The 19,463-nt window shown below is 40.0% G+C and overlaps 1 non-coding gene across 1 annotated transcript; it reads left to right on the top strand.

Annotated features, from left to right (window-relative positions):
* The first annotated feature begins 9,579 nt into the window (after window positions 1-9,579).
* LOC125588170 lies at window positions 9,580-9,685 on the top strand. The gene has a single exon (XR_007324564.1). It is a non-coding gene; the product is annotated as a small nucleolar RNA R71 (small nucleolar RNA).
* The last annotated feature ends 9,778 nt before the right edge of the window (window positions 9,686-19,463 follow it).

The following is a 19,463-nucleotide window of genomic DNA, read 5'->3' as shown; positions in this document are numbered from 1 at the left end:
GAGGCTTCAGCTCGAAATTCTGCTTCTGGATCTCCGGAAGTCGAATAGCTGATCTGTTGGAATAGTACTCATCTGGGCGATTGTAGTCGGCCAGTGGTTTCGATCGAGCGTCCTCATCTACAGGTTGAGCAGCTCCTGTAGCATCAGCATCAGGGATTACAGTTCCCTGAGCATCTATTTTCTGACCTGTTGCATTACGCAGATGACCGGCCTGGTCATACAGGTTTCCGTTCTCATCCTGAGTTAGAATAATAATGTTTAACATTTTTGACGACACGGTATCGATCGACGTACGCGGTGTAGTATTGATCGTTGTCGAACGATTGGGATCGATCGACGATGATGGTCTGGTGTCGGTCGACGGTAGAATGTGCGTATCGATCGACGATGAAGTGGTTGCGTCGAGCGATGTGGAACGTTTACCTCTACGGATGGTGCGTTCCAAATGAGCAGGATCGTCAGATAACAGCAAGTCTTTCTCCTTGTTGCTTCTGGTACCGCTGGGCATGCACCTGAAACGGCAAGAAAAATAAATTATTAGAAAGGGGGTAAAGAAAAGAAAAAGAATTAATAAAACTAAATATAATGGCGATCAAAGCAATGTGGCAACGGCGCCAAATTTGATACCACTCAGATTACCTTAAGGAGTGATACTCTCATCAAAAGAGGTTCAGATGTAGTAGTTAGGGATCGAATCCACAAGGAGCTAGGGAACAATTAAATCTAGTGTTTATTAATTCTAAGGGTTGTAAATGTTTAAATGAAATAGCAATAGTAACAAGCGAGTAAATAATAAATGAAACTAGGTTGGAAATGATATTAGATGCAGGGCCACTATTCAAGTGTTGGAGATTATAATACCTATAGATGCCTAACTGTTGCATGCATGATATATTAGAGCTCATTCGCTTAACTCAGTGATCAGCTGTCGCATGTACCATTGGTTAACAGACTAGATCTTGTGTCTCACCGGTTAGATGCAGACACAAGAGAGTGTCGATCGATAGTCTATTAAGACGTCGACCGATACACCTTTGCCAACATCGATCGATTGTCAGTTGAGGACATCGATCGACGGGTTCTAGCTAGGCCTATGCGGGAATATTAAATGCCCTACTAAGATTCTAAATTGGCGGTCAACCTCTCTGCTGTGTAAGAATAATAAAATCAAATGGATAACAAGGGTGCTTGAATATGCAATCCTAAGATCAAGTTCTAGTTAGCAAGGCTAAAACAAGCAATGAATACAAATCTATCATGAATATCACAACAAGGCAGATCTATAGTTTGGGACTAATCCCACAAACCTATTTGAACCCTGGATCTAATAGTTGAACTACTCAGACATAGCAAAGCAATTCATATCAATAGATAAATAAGAACTCATAGAATAGATGAAAAGAAATAGAAAACAAGGAGTTCCAATCACAAGTGATCTTCTCTCCCAAATGAAACTTGTAACAAAACTAGGTCTAGAAAAAGCTCTCCCTCTTCTGCCGTCAAAAACACTTGCAGTATATATTCTACTAGGTTAAAAACTCGTCAGGGCATTTTGGTAATTTGGCTTGGCCTTGGTTTTTAAGTCTGCTGAATCCAAAATGTCGCGTCTGGTGTCTCGACATCGATCGATGGTACTTGTGTACGTCGATCGATATTAATCTTCATCTGTCGAGGCATTTCCTGATATCGATCATCAGCACTGATGCGCATCGATCGATTATTCTTCCTCTCGTCGACCTCTAAGTGGTCAGCTCGGGTGAAATGTCCTTTAAGCTCCAAAATGCTCCAAAGTCATAGCTTTACTCCGAAATGCACCTGAACCTGAAAACATACCTAGAAGAGTAGAAAACATAGATATATATATAGTAGAATACTAATATACCATGGATAAAAATGGGTCAAATCCAAGGTATATCAATTACCAACAAATCATCATTGATTCTTGAGCTTATCATGGAGAGTAGTGAGTAGTCATCTTTGGATTCATGGGTTAGGGAGATTAAGGGTGTTAAGCTAGATCTAAGGTGTTTTAGTATAAATTCATCTTGTTCCTTGCTAGTAGAGTACTTTTAATGCAACTTTAGAGTTGGCCTCTCTAAAGTTGAGCTCTAGGCATTTCACACCCGAAAGGTGTTCGATGAAATGCCTGAACCAACTCTACTAAGCTTTTAGGATTCTTTACCAAAGAGATTTGTTGTTAAAGGTGTTAAAATGGCTAATAGACTGGAAATTAATGATTGCTTAGATAACATTCAACCAAAGAGATTTGATGCTTGATTTATCTTAGCAAATGAGCATTCATCTAGAGATAACTGGTATACTAGTATTACTAGGGTAACTTTAGTTTACCCTTTGTAAGTTACTCGGATAACTAGTATTACTACGGCTTCTTCATCATAGTCAACTCCTCATGTCTTTCTCTTCCTATATATTGATCTCATCTCAACAAATTTGGCATTTTCAGAGACCCAGATGGCTACGTAAGAGCAATAGATGGACATACACTGCAAGTATCCAGAGAGGACATTGAAGACATTCTTCAGATGGCTAATGGAACAGATAATCTCTTCATGCAACAACGCAACATCCCAACACATCAGCAGAGGGTTACAAACGAGTCATATGACACAACTGGTGGAGTAGACAATCGTTTCAAGCAAAAGAATCAAAATCATACTCGACCGTCGATCGACGTTGCCGACCCAAAATCGGTCGACAGACGTCCAAAATTTGGCAGAAGAGCCTATGACCTTTTTGAAACTAGGAGATTCTACTTGGAGGAGAAAGATGAGTATGGAGTCTATAGAGATTATCACGGATATGCAAGAGATATGGATGGACACATCATCCATGTGTCCAAGGATGATATCAGAAAGCTAATGGAAAGAGGTTCGAGAGATGAGCACAGCTACATATGGCTTCCAGAACATGCTAGCTCATTCACACAGACCAAGCTGGTACCAGAGATCTACACCAAGGATGAAATCAATGAGATGTTCTATGGAGTTTGTGGAGCCCAAGAGAAGAATGAAGGAGACTTCCAGATGAAGCTTTGATACCACTCAAATTACCCTAAGGAGTGTTACTCTCATCAAAAGAGGTTCAGATGTAGTACTTAGGGATCAAATCCACAAGGAGCTAGAGAACAATTAAATCTAGTGTTTATTAATTCTAAGTGTTGTAAATGTTTAAATGAAAGAGCAATAGTAACAAGCAAAGTAAATAGTAAATGTAACTTGGTTGGAAATGATATTAGATACAGGGCCACTATTCAGGTGTTGGAGATTATAATACCTATAGATGCCTATTTGTTGCATGCATGATATATTAGAGCTTAACCGCTTAACTCAGTGATCAGCTCTCGCATGTTTCACTGGTTAATAAGCTAGATCTCGTGTCTCAACGGTTAGTATGTTGACAACGAAAGAATGTCGATCGATGGTCCTATTGGGACGTCGACCGATACACCTTTGCCAACGTCGATCGATAGTCAGTTGAGGATATCGATTGACGGGTTCTAGCCAGGCCTATGCGCGAGTATGATATGCCCTATTAAGATACTAAATTGGCGGTTAACCCTCTCTAGCAGTCCTAATATGATAGATAGATGTCAGGATGGGATAACAAGGGTGCTTGAGTATGCAATCCTATGATCAAGTCCTAGTTAGCAAGGCTAAAACAAGCAGTGCTCTCCAAAACTCTCTCTTCTCTCTCAAAGTAAAACTGTAACAAAAAGCTCTCCTCTGCCGTCAAAACACTTAGGCAGTATATAATCTACTAGGTTAAAAGCTCGTCAGAGCATTTTCGTAATTTGGCTTGGCCTTGGGTTTTGAGTCTACTGGATCCAAAATGTCGCATGTCCAATGTCTCGACATCGATCGATGGAACTTGTGTACATCGATCGATATTAATCTTCATCTGTCAAGTCATCTCCTGGTGTCGATCGACAGCACTGGATGCGTATCGATCGATTGTTCTTCCTCTCGTCGACCTCTACATGGTCAGCTCGGGTGAAATGTCCTTTAAGCTCCAAAATGCTCGAAATTCATAGCTTTACTCCGAAATGCACCTGAACCTGAAAGCATACCTAGAAGAGTAGAAAACATAGATATAATATAGTAAAAACACTTATATACCATGGATGAAAACGGGTCAAATCCAAGGTATATCAACTCCCCAAGACTTACCCTTTTGCTTATCCTCAAGCAAAACATACAGGCAGTCTCTCTGAAAGAGGTTTGAAAATATTAAGGTCGAAATTTAGAGAGAGAAAATATGATAAATAATCTACACAAGGCGTTACCTTCCAGACTTATCTTAAGAATCCGTTCCCATGTATACCAAGCCCCAAGACAAGCGGTTATGTCAGGTTTAGTGTTGGAAATCAACTTTGGTTACTTCATACGTTTCAAGGCAAGTGTGAAGTTGATAGATGTATCTGCTTTAGTATCTATAGTGCTATATGCAGTCAGTAAATCTAAAATGGTGCTAAAGATTGGTTAGATATTCAAGTTTAAATCAATATAAGATTATAGTCCCTATTTTCAATAGCTAAGCATAATTTATTAAAATTCCTTTTATATAAGAATAGAATAAATTATATCAGTAAATCTCCCCCCAGACTTAAATTACACTGTTCCAGTGTAACTCAGCCGGAGTTATGATGGAACAGTTCATGATGTAAGAAATGTAACAAGTAGGGAAGATACTTCTGACCGGATTAGATATCGATCGATGGGAATATGTTACATCGATCGTCGTGTGGTTGTCTATGTCGAGCGATGTCGACGTCTCGTCGGCGGTCGATATTCAGGTCCTCCTACTTTGGTCTCCTAAATCTGAAAGAAATAAAATGAAAGTAAATAAATGCTAGCTAATAAAACCCAACTAAAATACCTAATAGTGGGTTGCCTCCCACTCAGCGCTTGGTTATAGTCATTTAGCTTGACTTTGGTAGTGATTGGCTATTCGGTGGGGAAACAGCTGCTTGTTGGAAAACAAGCATCCACGTCATCTCTGCACATTCTGGACCAAGATGCAATGAAACTTCTTGTGGCCTCATCATTTCTTGTCCATTTGTCATCCATCTTTTCAAGTACGTTGGAGATGTTATGTAGCCTATCTTGAACGTTGTCAATGCTGGCCTGGTGCCAGCCTATGTTGTCATAGGCGTATTCTGAAAGTTCTGTAAGTTCCTTTTGCATTGACTCTATCGTCTTGTGTATCAGCTGCTCACCGGCTGGTGTAGACTCGGCGTCGATCGATGCGATTATGTGTTCGTCGGTCGATCTCGGCAACTTACCATCGAGCGATTTCGCTCGTTTCCTGTCGATCGATGCTGATATCTGGTGTTGGGCTGCGAGTTGCCTCTGAATGGCTTTGACTTCTTTCTGTAGCCATTCTGCGTGGCTGTCTAAGTCCACTGATTCTATTGTCGAATGGAAAGTAGATGTCATCGCAGCGTTTGTCAAGTCGTTCCTCCATGTTGTCTATAGCAGTGTAGATCTTGGATGTGATCTCATCAACCTTTGCTGTGTAGGGAAGTAACTCCTCAGAATACTTGCCATCGATCTAAGGCCCTCGTAGCCTGTCGATCGAAGATGAGTTTGCTTGAAAATTTTTTTTGATTAGTAATGTTATCAGTATCCCTTTGGGCATGACGTATTTGACTAGAAAAATTGTTTAAATCTATCATAACTGGTGATATAAAGCGGTCATGCATGTCCTCGTAAGTCCTCAGCCTCTCATTCATGGCTGAGACCTTAGCGTCGTGCGATGTGATGGTACACACGTCGATCGATGTGGCTGGTTGTTGGTCCTTCTTGCGAATGGTATCCAGATCTTGCTGTAGTAGCTCGATTTTAGTGCTCAGCCAGTCCACGTTGTTGTTGAGAGGGTAGTACACGTCGTTTATCCTTGTGTCGATGTATGAGACTTCCCATTCATCCTTGTGTTGTGCTGAACATTGCGGTTCTGCAGGGATATGGGCTGTAGGAAGACTGACGTCGATCGATGGTGCATGTGGTACGTCGATCGGTGCTGAGGTCGTGGCTTCCTTCTCAAGTTGCTGACGTAAACTCTCAATTTTTGTCCTCATTTCTACCATACTTCTGAAAAGCTCATTGTAGCATATATCCAAAGGTTGATGTGTATCTTCTACCAATGATTTGAGCTCCTGTCCCACTTTTTCCTGAGCTCCACAAATACCAAACACCATCTCGTTGATTTCATCTTTGGTGTAGAATTCTGGTGCCAGTCTTGTGAGTGTGAAGGAAGTGGCATGTTCTGGAAGACAGATGTGATCCTCTTCAAAAAGAGTTGCTCTTTCCAGTAATTTCCTGATGTCGTTCTTTGTGACAGGTATCATCTCACCATCTATGCCTCGTGCGTGCCCACAATTATCTCTGTAGACTCCATACTCGTCCCTTCGTTCCCAAGTGAACTTTCTGGCTCCGTACATGTCAAAAACGCGGTTTCCAAATTCATAACGTCTGTCGATGGACGTCGAGTCATCCTTATCGATCGACGTTGGCGTTACCCTGTCGATCGATGTCTCAGTTGTCCCGTCGATCGACGCTTGATCTTTTCGTTGGCGTGATAGATCTGGATTGATTTCTGTTTGGGCGACTCCTACGTGATTTTTTGGATCGGTATGAATGACTGTTGGAGTGTCACGTTGCTGTGAGAATAGGTTGTCAGGTCCATTGGCCACTTGAAGGATATTTGCTATGTCCTCTCTGGACACTTGTAAGATCCTTCCATCTATTGCACGTGCGTTGCCATCTGGGTCCCTGGAAATACCAAATTCATCAGGTGTTAGAAAGCCATAATCAATGTTTGCATTATCATTCAATTGAGAAATAGAAAGATTGGGGTTTAGAGTAGTATCGATCGATGTTGATACATATGCATCGATCGATGGCAGAATAATTTCTGCAGAACTTGTGTTCTTGAGATGAATTCTCTTCATGGAATTTCCTGTTGATGTAGATGGAAGAGTGTTCATCTTTTTTTCCTTTGTGTCTGCTCTGATGTGTGGAGGTGGTTTTAGGGGTGCAAAACGTTTTATATAGGTATCTATAAACCTAGTTGGAGAGGGAATATTCTCCTGCTCCTGAATTTTCGCTGCGGCGCGAATATCGATCGATGTTCCTGTATGGGTGTCGATCGATGTGAGCGGTTTTTTTGCTGGACGAGGGTGGGTATCGACCGATGTGAAATGCACTTCGTCGATCGATGTTGGAAACGTGTTGGTGAACTTATGTGTTTCAAGTCTTTCATTCTGCAAAGACATTTCTATTGCACGTTTTTTCCAATAATTCTCATCATATTCCTCTGTATGTTCCTCGTTAGGTGAAGTAATTACAGTGTCAACTGCAAAACTTTCATGGAAACCACTGTCTGCCCAACTGCCTATGGAATAATCATCACGTCCTCTCTTTCTTGGAGGTTGGAAGGCAAAGTGTGGGTAACAATGATTAGGTGGAGCGAAATGGTCAACCGGCTGATCAACGTCGAGCGACGTGTTGTTACGGTCATCGGTCACCGTTGACTCATTGGAATCGATCGATGGAAAGGTTGGTGTGTCGATCGATTCCGAGTACTCTGTTTTGTACTCCGATTCGTACTCTACTCCACAATGGCATGCGCCAATGAAGCCAAGTTCTTTCCCGTAATCCACGGAATTAATAACCGTTCTCTTAGGTTGGATAGGGTCGTTGTGGATGTTGGGGTCTATCAGCGTCAGACACAATTTGTTTTTGGTCATGTCACATACAGCTCCTACTGTAGCTAGGAAAGATCTTCCAAACAGAAGTGAAGAGTTCCAGTTAAGCTGGATGTCTAAGACATGAAAATCTACCGGGACAAGGGCATTACCAATCTGTATCTCCAGATCTCTTATGATACCTCCTGATCATTTTTCTGAAAGATCCACGAAGGTGCAGGATTCTGTTGAAGGTTCGATGGTCAAACCAATCTGGTCTACCATGATCCTAGGCAGGATACTAACTGATGCTCCTGTGTCACACATTGAATGGGGAAATTCAACACCCTTGACTACGCATGGTATTGCAAACTTCCCAGGATCACTCTTCTTCGTCAATGTGATCCTGTGTTTCATCTTCTCTCTGACTTGATGAAACATTCTCCTAATGTCCTCCTCAGTTACCTTTGTTTCTCTGAAGAACATCCACAACCGGGTGTGTGAAGTAAGCTTCATCAAAAGCTTTTTCGATTGGGATTCTGAGGACTCTTTTAGTGAAACCATCCATCTCCTTCTCGTTATCTTCCCTCTTAAGGTTCTTAGGAATTTTCTCATTTCTTTTCCTTAACCTTCTCCCTTCAGTTTCCTGATCTTCTTGAACTGGTTCTGGTGAACTATTTAAAGGGTTGGGTTTTTGTTCGGGTGGGCTAGCTAATGGTTTAGGTGGTGGTCTGAGTGCGTTGATATAATCATTATCGATTGAGGGTAACCGCACTCGGTATGTCAGAGGTGCCCGTCGATCGATGGGAGGTGTGTTGTGACGATCGACGTCGGACTCACTCTGTCGATCGATGGTTAGCTTAACCGGTCGATCAATTTTATCATAGAAAGGGGAGGGTGGGTGAGGATGCTTAGCTGCGAATTCCTCTTGAGTTAGAATTCGAAAAACATTGCATTCAATTGATTTAGCGGACGACGTCGATCGATGACTTGAGTAATCCGTCCATTGATCTTCGTCATGGTCTGTCGATCGATGCGAGTTCATCGACATCGGTCGACACCATTGGGATCCGCCGAGACTCTTGGAGCTTTCAATTTTGAAGTCTCCTTCCTCGAGCTTTCCATGTCTCACCACTTGCCAGAAATCATCATCTATGATGGCATTTACGTGGTGTTTTTCTTTGTCGGCTCATGCCTCTCAAGCGAAAGCTTCTTGCCTCTTTATAGTCTCGCCAGTCTGAATTACTTGTGTTTCAAGTTTTCTCACCTGAGTCCCTAAGGTCTCGATTTTGGTGTTCAGATTGTTGTAGGCGGAGTCTATTTTACCGTTGAAATCCACGGTGATTTGTTGGTGTCCCAACAGTACTCGATCAAGCATCTCTTCGATCTTGCTTTCCTGAGTCTAGGGTGGTGGATTCTGGTAGTAGGAGTTCGAGTAGCTTTTGCTGTTGTTGAAGGGTTTTTGAAATTGTGAACTCTGGTTACTTCTTTGACCATTTCCAAAGAAGTTTCTGTTTCCGCCCTAGTTTCCAAATTTCTGGAATCCGGTACCTCCGATATAGTTCACATTTTCTTCTCCTTCCGTATTTGCTACTTCTCCTTCAGCTGAACAGACTTGCTTCCTAAGAAGCTCGTGCACTACATCTAACTTAGCTCTTACTTCGTCCATCTGTTCCTTCCCAATAGAGGCTACAGACTTCTTCCGTTTAGAGTCAGTGTTTTTGGTGATGTTGCTGTTAGCAAGGTTTTCTATAAGTCTCACAGCTTCCAACGGATTCCGAGTAGTGAAGTTTCCTTCACTCACCGTATCAAGAGCCATTTGAAACTGTAAGGCGAGACCTCGCAAGAAAGTGCTTAGCAGCTGCACTTCGTTAAATCCGTGGTGTGGACAGTCTCGCTGGAAGAACCTAAATCTAATCCACGCATCTTTGAAGGACTCTCCAGCCTCCTGCGAGAATGTGGAAATTTTGTTCCGTAGTTCTTCAGCGCGCGCCTCATCGAAGAAGTTTCGTAAGAAAGCATTCTTGATGTCGGCCCATGATGTTAAAGATCCTGTGGGTTGCTGCCTAAGCCAGTGCATCGCTTCTCCATTCAGCGTGTATTTGAAGAGCTTGCACAACATGTAATCCTCGGGGACTCCTTCCATTCGAATGGCAGCGATTATATCCTCGAACCGTTCCAGATGGTCCATAGGATGCTCGTACGGTAGCCCAGAGTAGGGTATCTGGATCTACGGAAGTCGAATAGCTGATCTGTTGGAATAGTACTCATCTGGGCGATTGTAGTCGGCCAGTGGTTTCGATCGAGCGTCCTCATCTACAGGTTGAACAGCTCCTGTAGCATCAGCATCAGGGATTACAGTCCCCTGAGCGTCTATTTTCTGACCTGTTGCATTATGCAGATGATCGTTCTGGTCATACAGGTTTCCGTTCTCGTCCTATGTTAGAATAATATTGTTTACCATTTTTGACGACACGGTATCGATCGACGTACGCGGTGTAGTATCGATCGTTGTCGAACGGTTTGGATCGATCGACGATGAAGGTCTGTTGTCGGTCGACGGTTGGTTGTGCGTATCGATCGACGACGAAGTTGTTGCATCGAGCGATGTGGAACGTTGACCTCTACGGATGGTGCATTCCAAATGAGCAGAATCGTCTGAGAACAGCAAGTCTTTCTCCTTGTTGCTTCTGGTACCACTGGGCATGCACCTGAAAAGACAAGAAAAAGATTATGTTAGAAAGGGGGTAGAGAAATAAGAATCAATAAAATAAATCTAATGGCGATCAAAGCTCCCCGGCAACGGCGCCAAATTTGATACCACTCAAATTACCCTAAGGAGTGTTACTCTCATCAAAAGAGGTTCAGATGTAGTACTTAGGGATCGAATCCACAAGGAGTTAAGGAACAATTAAATCTTGTGTTTATTAATTCTAAGAGTTGTAAATGTTTAAATGAAATATCAATAGTAACAAGCGAAGTAAATAGTAAATGTAACTTGGTTGGAAATGATATTAGATGCAGGGCCACTATTCAGGTGTTGGAGATTATAATACCTATAGATGCCTATTTGTTTCATGCATGATATATTAGAGCTCAACCACTTAACTCAGTGATCAGCTGTCGCATGTTTCACTGGTTAACAAGCTAGATCTCGTGTCTCAACGGTTAGTATGTCGACAATGAAAGAGTGTCGATCGATGGTCCGATAGGGACGTCGACCGATACACCTTTGCCTACGTTGATCGATAGTCAGTTGAGGACATCGATCGTCGGGTTCTAGCCAGGCCTATGCGCGAGTATGATGTGCCCTATTAAGATACTAAATTGGCGGTTAACCCACTCTAGCAGTCCTAATATGATAGATAGATGTTAGGATGGGATAACAAGGGTGCTTGAGTATGCAATCCTATGATCAAGTCCTAGTTAGCAAGGCTAAAACAAGCAATGAATACAAATCTATCATGAATATCACAACAAGGCAGATCTATAGTTTGGGGCTAATCCCACAAACCTATCTGAACCCTCGATCTAATAATTGAACTACTCAGACGTAGCAAAGCAATTCATAACAATAAAGAAATAGAAATTCATAGTATAGATGAAAAGAAATGAAAACAATGAGTTCCAATCACAAGTGATCTTCTCTCCAAAACTCTTTCTTCTCTCTCAAAGTAAAACTGTAACAAAAAGCTCTCCTATGCCGTCAAAACACTTAGGCAGTATATAATCTACTAGGTTAAAAACTCGTCAGGGCATTTTCGTAATTTGGCTTGGACTTGGATTTTAAGTCCGCTGGATCCAAAATGTCGCGTGTCCAATGTCTCGACATCGATCGATGGAACTTGTGTACATCGATCGATATTAATCTTCATCTGTCGAGGCATCTCCTGGTGTCGATCGACAGCACTGGATGCGCATCGATCGATTGTTCTTCCTCTCGTCGACCTCTACATGGTCAGCTCGGGTGAAATGTCCTTTAAGCTCCAAAATGCTCCAAAGTTATAGCTTTACTCCGAAATGCACCTGAACCTGAAAACATACCTAGAAGAGTAGAAAACATAGATATAATATAGTAAAAACACTTATATACCATGGATTAAAATGGGTCAAATCCAAGGTATATCAAGCTTGATGGTGTTTACTATCTACTGAATGATAGCATCAGTTGGTTGACTACATGCATGGAGGAGATGAGGCAAGACATAGCCAAAATACAGCATGCGGCCAACAAACTTCGACCAGCATCGATCGACAATTGCTTACTAGCATCGTTCGACGACATTCTACCACACTCACATCCGTTAAATCTCAACCAGATTTTCACACTAGAGCAGAGATTGATGAGTTGGTAGAAGAGATCTACAGAACTCTGGAAAATACAGAAGAGAGGCTTGATAGGAGATGTGATGACATATATATCCCAATAGACCTTAGCATGAGTTCTTTGACTTCCAAGATAGTAGAGATTCACGGATACATCGCCCGTCGACCAGAAGCATCAGCATCGATCGACATACACAACAACAAATCGATCGACAGTCACAGAAGAACATCGATCGACGAAGCTACAAACTGAGGCAGGCTAGTACCGAAGGTGACATCAGACAGGTCTAATACACACAACCATGGAGAGGAGATCTCAACTGACACTTCCACCACACTTATGAGACATCAGTTCAACCGTGAGAGTCTTGGAGATAGAATGCAGAAGATAGAAAACACAACTGCAACAATGACGGACAAATGGCGCAGAGGAGATGAAGCAATAAGAGACTTCATGGGTGTATGGCTCAACAAGCACAGAGAAGAGATGGGGACTTGTTTCCCAACAAGTTCGAGCTTTCAATATTACTAGCCAAATCACCTCCAAAAAGTCAAGCTAAATGACTATAACAAAGCGTGAATGGAAGGCAACCCACTATTAGGTAATATTTAACTGGTTTTTATTAATATAGTATTTATGTTGGTTTTTCATTATTGCAGGTCATATAAAAAATATATTAAAGTAGACGGTTGCCGTGAGTTTTGGCCGACGAAACATTGCCGAGATCGACAAAACATCACCTGCCGCGACCGATATCAACACCTTTACATATATCGTTCTAACTTGTTAAATTGAGTCCTTATGAATTAGTTCTCACCATAACTCTGACTGAATTTACACAACTCTGACTGAATTTACACTGGGGACAGTGTAGTTTAAGTTTGGGGGGAAGGTTTATTAAAATATTTTCAAAAAGTTTTTATTGAGTCAAGAAGGGAATGATGAACTTATTGATTTTGCTTGTTATCTAACCACACCATTTTAGACTTACTAGTTGCAGATAGTGTTGGAAAAAAATATCCCGGTATCATTTCCTCCATCCTCCAGGCAGGACCCAGACCCTCGGGTCCCCGATATGGGAACGCTGCAGGTCCCCGCTAGAAGGAACCCAGAGTTCGGTCCCTGGAACCGAGCTCCCTTCCAAGAAATGGAAAACTTACGATAAGGAGAACCTTCCATATTTCCGAATATGGAAGAGTTTAACCTAATGGAACCGACTCCTAGACGACTATAAAAGAGCAACTAAAACCCTAAAGCAAGGGATCGACTTCTCCAAGGCCTAGAGGCTAGAATTAGACTTCTAGAACTAGGGTTCAAAGATCATTGCAACCACTCTTGTTCTTGTTTCTCTGATCAATAATACGTCTCTTCAAGCCTATCTCTTTATCATCTTCTCTAAATCCTCACGAAATACACACAAACTCACCCGGTTTATCAGCCTATCCGTCGTTCTGTAGTACTCAAAAAGAGCTTACACAAAAGTCCCCTAACTAATAGTACTAAAGATACCAAAGTGGATCAACCTGTCAACTATGTTACACTTGCTGAGAATGTTTGAAGGAACCAAAGCTGACCTCTAACCTAATTGAGCTCAACTCTGCTTGTCTTGGGGCTTGGTATACATGGGATCGGATTCTTCAAACAAGGCTCGAATGTAAAGCCTTGTGTAGATTTATCACGCTTTCTCTCTCTATTTTTGAAATATAGATATAGTTATACCTATGTATATATATATATATATATATGTATATATATAAATTATAAATTTATTAGGAAGGGATTCGAACATGACTTGGTGGCTTCAGCCATTAAGGCTTGCTTCATAAGAATTCTATAGGTAAAGGATTAGAAGATGACTTGGTGACTATAACCATTAAGGCTTGATTCACAAATAATCCTAGGATATAAGTCAAAAAGAAGTAAACATGATTTGGTGGCTAAAACCATTAAAGCTTGATCCATGGAAGCCTATCCAATCTTGGTCAATGATTTTGCAATATAAGCAGGCTTTGATTGAGAGAGAAAATTAGTAGAGAGAAAGGATTTGAACTATTTTTTACCTGTAGGTCCAGATACTTGTTTGGGCATCCTTGCATCCTGTGATCGATACCCCAAGGTAAAGCCTACACTTTATTTATGTAAGAATTGAGGTCAGTAGAGGGGATTGTCAGACATGATTTGCTAAGTTGTTGACTAGATGAACTTGGTTGCTAGACTAGGATATGGTATAGTGTGCTTCTGATACTATGACTGTTTATGGTGTTGATTCTAAGTTTTAAATTATGTGAGTCCCTTCTGTTTTCAAACCTCTTTCAGGGAGACTACCTGTTTGTTTTGCTTGAGGACAAGCAAAAGGGTAAGTCTGGGGGAGTTGATAGACTATGTATTTGACCCACTTTTACCCATGGTTTATAAGTGTTTTAACTGCTAATTATTATATTATAGAGTCTATTAAGCATATTTATAGGATCATGAGTGATTTGGAGGAAAGTGATGATTTTGGAGCATTTTAGAGATATTTGGACTAAGCACCCGAGATGAGCATCGAGCACGACCATCGGTCGACACTGAAGAGGAATAATCGATCGATGTTCACATCTTGACATCGATCGACAGCGAAGCGCGCAGAAAGCCCGTTTGGTCTCAGCCGACATAGAGCCCAAGTCTTCACATATTTAGAAGATTACCCCTGACGAGTTTTAACCTAATTATATAAGCTTTGCCAACATGTTAGAGGCAAAGTGTGCTTTCTTGTTTTACTGATTTTACAGCAAAGGTTTAAAGGATTTTTAGTAGATTGGAGAGAATAGCCAAAGAGATTTGTGATTGGAACTCCATTGATATCTATCTATTTATCTATGCAGTTTTTATATCTTATTGCTGTTATGAATTGCTTAGCCATGTCTGAGTAGTTCTCTTGTTAGATTTAGGGTTTAAATAAGTTATGAGGGATTAGCCCCATCTATAGATTTCTAAGTTGTTATGTTCATCATTAGGAGTGTCATTAATGCATGTTTCTAGATTAGCTACCTAGAACTTGCCCTAGAAGTTGTAGACATAAGCGATAGCTTGCATCTCACCCTGAATCCATCCTAACTGAGCTAAGATTGCTACAGTAGACGAGAGCTTATCTAGGAAGCTTAGTGAGCATATTCAATGTGTGCATTAACGCTTGACCAAGAGCGTCGATCGATATTCCAATAGAATAATCGGTTGACATTTAAACAAGTGTATCGATCGATATTCCTTTAGAATAATCGATCGACTCTGGTCAATAGACTAACCTAGAAAGCGAAAGCCTAAGGGTTTTATTGAGTACTGAGCTCTATAATATCATGCATACAATTTATTAGGCATATGTATGATTATAATCCTGAATTCTTGAATAAAAACCTTAAGTCTAACTATTTCCATTAAAGTACCAAAACTCCAATCAATCAATCGGGCATTCACTTGCTCACAAACCTGCAACTTTACATTTAAAACATTAAACAACCTAGATTAACAAATCTGATTAGATTTATTAGGTTCCCTAGCTCCCTGTGGATTCGATAGAACATCCCTAAAACATTTAAAACATTAAAAAACCTAGCTTAATACGACCATCCCTAAGTATTACAATTAAACCTCTTATTTGAGAGAATAATTCACTCATTAGCGTAATTTGAGTGATATGAACGGTCATGCTGAAGAGTGATCTCTTTGTTGTTGTTGTAATATGTCATACTCTTTTCTTCTATAGTTATGCTCCGGCGGGACTTTGTTGTTGTAAGCTTTTGGATTCCATCGGTTATTCAGTAAGTCACAATTTTACTTTTTGGACACAAATTATTCGGTTGTCCAATTATTTTCACTTGAAAAAATTTGAAGTAATCCCAAGGCTGGTTAGTCGTTCGGCTCGAAGTAATTCTGCTTATCCGTTTGTCAATATTTTGCGAATTATTGAAGTGCCTTTTACTGTGGTTGAGTTTTGGTTTGTTCGAAGTAACTCGGTAAGTCGTTGATTGTTTGATTCGTGACTTCAGAATTATCAAACTTCTTTTTCATTGTTGTGTTTTGTCCATTAAGCCATTTCGTTGGAATTTGATCGAAAATCAAATCCAGGAAAGGTTAGAGGCAAACTTTACACGATTTTTAACAATGGTTTTCTATCGGCTTTAAAGTAATTTTGCTTAGCTTTTGGTCGGCCAACCAATGCTTGAAAATAATTAAAGGTATGGAAAGTCATGGTTTCAATTAGTCGGCCAATGTTGTGACGCAACTGAATTCCTCGAATACGTGTCTGATCCAGACGTATCCAACAATCGGGTATGAGTACTAGTACGCAGTCCGCTGCTTGGTACGTTTCGTATTGTTGGGGCATTAGCATCGTAGAGTCAAAGAAGCATATCACTAGTAGAAATCTTGTTCATAGCCACGAAATACCTACGAAATTTTCGTGGCAAATTTGAAAATGCTACGAAAATACTATGACAATAAAACGTAGCAAAAAAAGCTACGAAAATGCCACTAAAATGTCACGAAATATGAAACGTAGCAATTCGTATGTAAATCGTAGCAAAAAAAGTCACGAAAGTACCACAAGTTAAAACGTAGCAAACTATAGCCATGTTTTTGCTACCGAATTTTCGTGGCAAACCGCTACGAAATTAAACATCCCTATAATCGTAACTAATTTATAAAAAATATCTTTTTTGCTACGGTTTGGCCACTAAATTTTCCGTGGCTGTGTAAAAAAACCACAATTTTATCACGAATTAGCCACTAAAATTTGGAATACTAAACCCTAAATATACTTTTAAAACCCTAAACTCTAAATAAAAATCTTAAACTCTTATTTTAACTTTAAATCTCAAACTTAAATTCAAAAATTAATGTTTTTCAGGTTTTACTCTTAAATCTTTAATCTAACCTTGAAACTATATTCCAAACCATACACTTTAAACCTAAACATAATACCCTAAATCATAAATTCAAACACCAAAACTAATATTTTCAAACTCAAATGTCAAACATAAATTACAATCTCTATACCCCAAATCAAAAACATAATCTTTAAAGAATTTAACTATTTAAACTAAATAAATAATGCTCAATACATAATTATTAGTTATTTATATAAATATTTAAAATCTTTACACATAAACTTTATCTCTTTGTTTGGTAAGCATGTAAACTTCATCTAAAATTAAAAAAAAACAGTATCTTTAATTCTAAGGCTTAAACTATTAAACATAAACAAACCCTCTATAACCCCTAAACTCAAACCCTAAAACCTTTAATTCTAAATAAAAACTAAACACTATTGTATAACTAAACTTGCTCTTAGATCCTAAACTATAAATATACTTTAATAAAAGTGACACTTAATTTTATATTTTCATACTATAAACTAGTCTTTTATTTTGAACTAAATCACCAGATTATATATCATAAACATGACACTTAACTTTATATTTTTGTTTTGAACTAAATCAACATATCTTAAATCATAAACATAATTTTTAATATCTATAATTAAAAAAATATAAAATTAAATAAAATGTTCTCTTTTGTCTTCCATATATATTAAAACTAAAATGCTGTAAAAAAAAGGTAGAATAGAGTAAACATAATTAATAATTACTCATAACTTTCTATTGGTTAAGATAAGAGGGTGAGGATCACAATTTTTGACCATTGATTAAATCTAATCAATGGTTCAGATTCATTTATTTGTGTTTCTTTCTCTCTCTCCAAAGTCTCTTCTCTCGATATCTTTTTCTGCCTTTTCTAATCTTCTTCTCTCTGCCTCTTCAACAACACAACTCTGTCAATCTCTCACAATCACTCACAGCCTTCTTCTTCTCCATATACAACAACGAAGTTTAACAACGACCCTCGCGTTCTTCACCACCACCACCGTCACGCTCTTCACCACCATCACCAGTAGCGTCTCTCTCTCCTTCTCTCTTCTGAGCGTTAAATCTGAGTTTATTTATTTTGGTAAAGGAAGGTGGAGGAGGCAGAGGAGATTGATAGAGGATGAGGTAGCAGAAACGGTGGCTCGTGAGCTGAGCCGGCTTGAAGATTGAAGATAAGAAGCTACGGTGAGGAAGCAGAAGAAGCGTGATGGTGGAGGAGGCGTGAAGCGTCGCTTCATCCATAACACCACCGGTGGCTCCAGAAACAAATCGAGTCGCCGCTTCAGGCGAACTATCCGGAGGTGTCGGTGGTGAAGCTGGTGGCGGTACCGGTGGTTGAGCCGACGTATATATTTGTGTATACATATGTATGATATATATTTATAATTTGTTTTCTATATATTTTGTAATTTCATTAATAAAAATTATTTTTTTCTAATTTAGTAATTTATTTTTCATGAATTTTTTTTTTAATTTTTTTTTTTAGAAAGACACGTTTTAGCCACGATTTATTTCGTAGCTAGAATAGACACACAAATTTTTGTAGCAAAATGTAACAATATTTGCCACGAAAATGTCCCAGCAAATCGTGGCAATTTGCTACGTTCTTTGACACGGTCAGTTTTTGCTACGATCGTATACGTACGATTTAGTTTTCGTAGCATTTAGTGGCTTCCTCTCCATATACCCACGAAATTTGGGATATAGCCACGAAAATAAATGTGGCTGTGGGGGCTTTTTTTACTAGCGTATTGTAACTGGTAATTCGTGGTTTTAACGAGAACACTTTTTCCTGGGAAGAGTTTTTTTTTTTAATAGTTGGACGTAGATGCACATTTGCTCGGGCCTTTTTTATATACTCGACTAGACGCGACAGTGTGCCATGTTCTCAATGTGTTTTGCCGAGCAAAAGTGACACGTATTCATTCACTCGGGATAAGGGGCTCTTTAGGAGTAGCAGCGTCTGAGGTTCATGGAGTTCCATGCCCTTGGTATGGCTTTGCCGGTGGATGTTTCTAGGGACCATAAGAAGCTGTCCAATTCATCAGCACCTCAACCCTTTTTTAAATTGAGGCGCTTTTTGATGCCGATGATTATCGCTTTGTTGGATGGCTCGGCTTGTACATTGCTTTGCGGGTACTGTAGACTTGTAATCGTACTGTAGACTTGCAGTGTTCACGTGGATCCTCTATCAGTCGCACAATTCCCATAATTTGTTCGATATAATATGTGACCCGTTTCGGTGACGTGCCGACAAATGATATTTTTCCAAACATACCTTCTAACTTCTTTGTCGGTGATATGTGCAAAAGACTCCCCCTCGATCCAATTTGTGAAGTAGTCAGGCAAGACCAGGACAAATCATTTCTGCTGAGTTTGGCATAGGTCTTATAATATCCATACACCATCTCATAAAAGGATAAGGTGCAGTCATTGTCCGTAGAAGCTATGTTGGGAAATGGATAGTCGGTGAATATCGTTGACACATGTCGCAGTGTTGGACGTATGACTCGCAATCGGCGTTCAT

The sequence above is a fragment of the Brassica napus genome, chromosome C5 (assembly GCF_020379485.1).
Source record: "Brassica napus cultivar Da-Ae chromosome C5, Da-Ae, whole genome shotgun sequence".
Taxonomy (NCBI): Eukaryota; Viridiplantae; Streptophyta; class Magnoliopsida; order Brassicales; family Brassicaceae; genus Brassica; species Brassica napus.
Note: the sequence above shows the minus strand (reverse complement) of the source record. Positions and strands in the feature narration are given on the sequence as shown.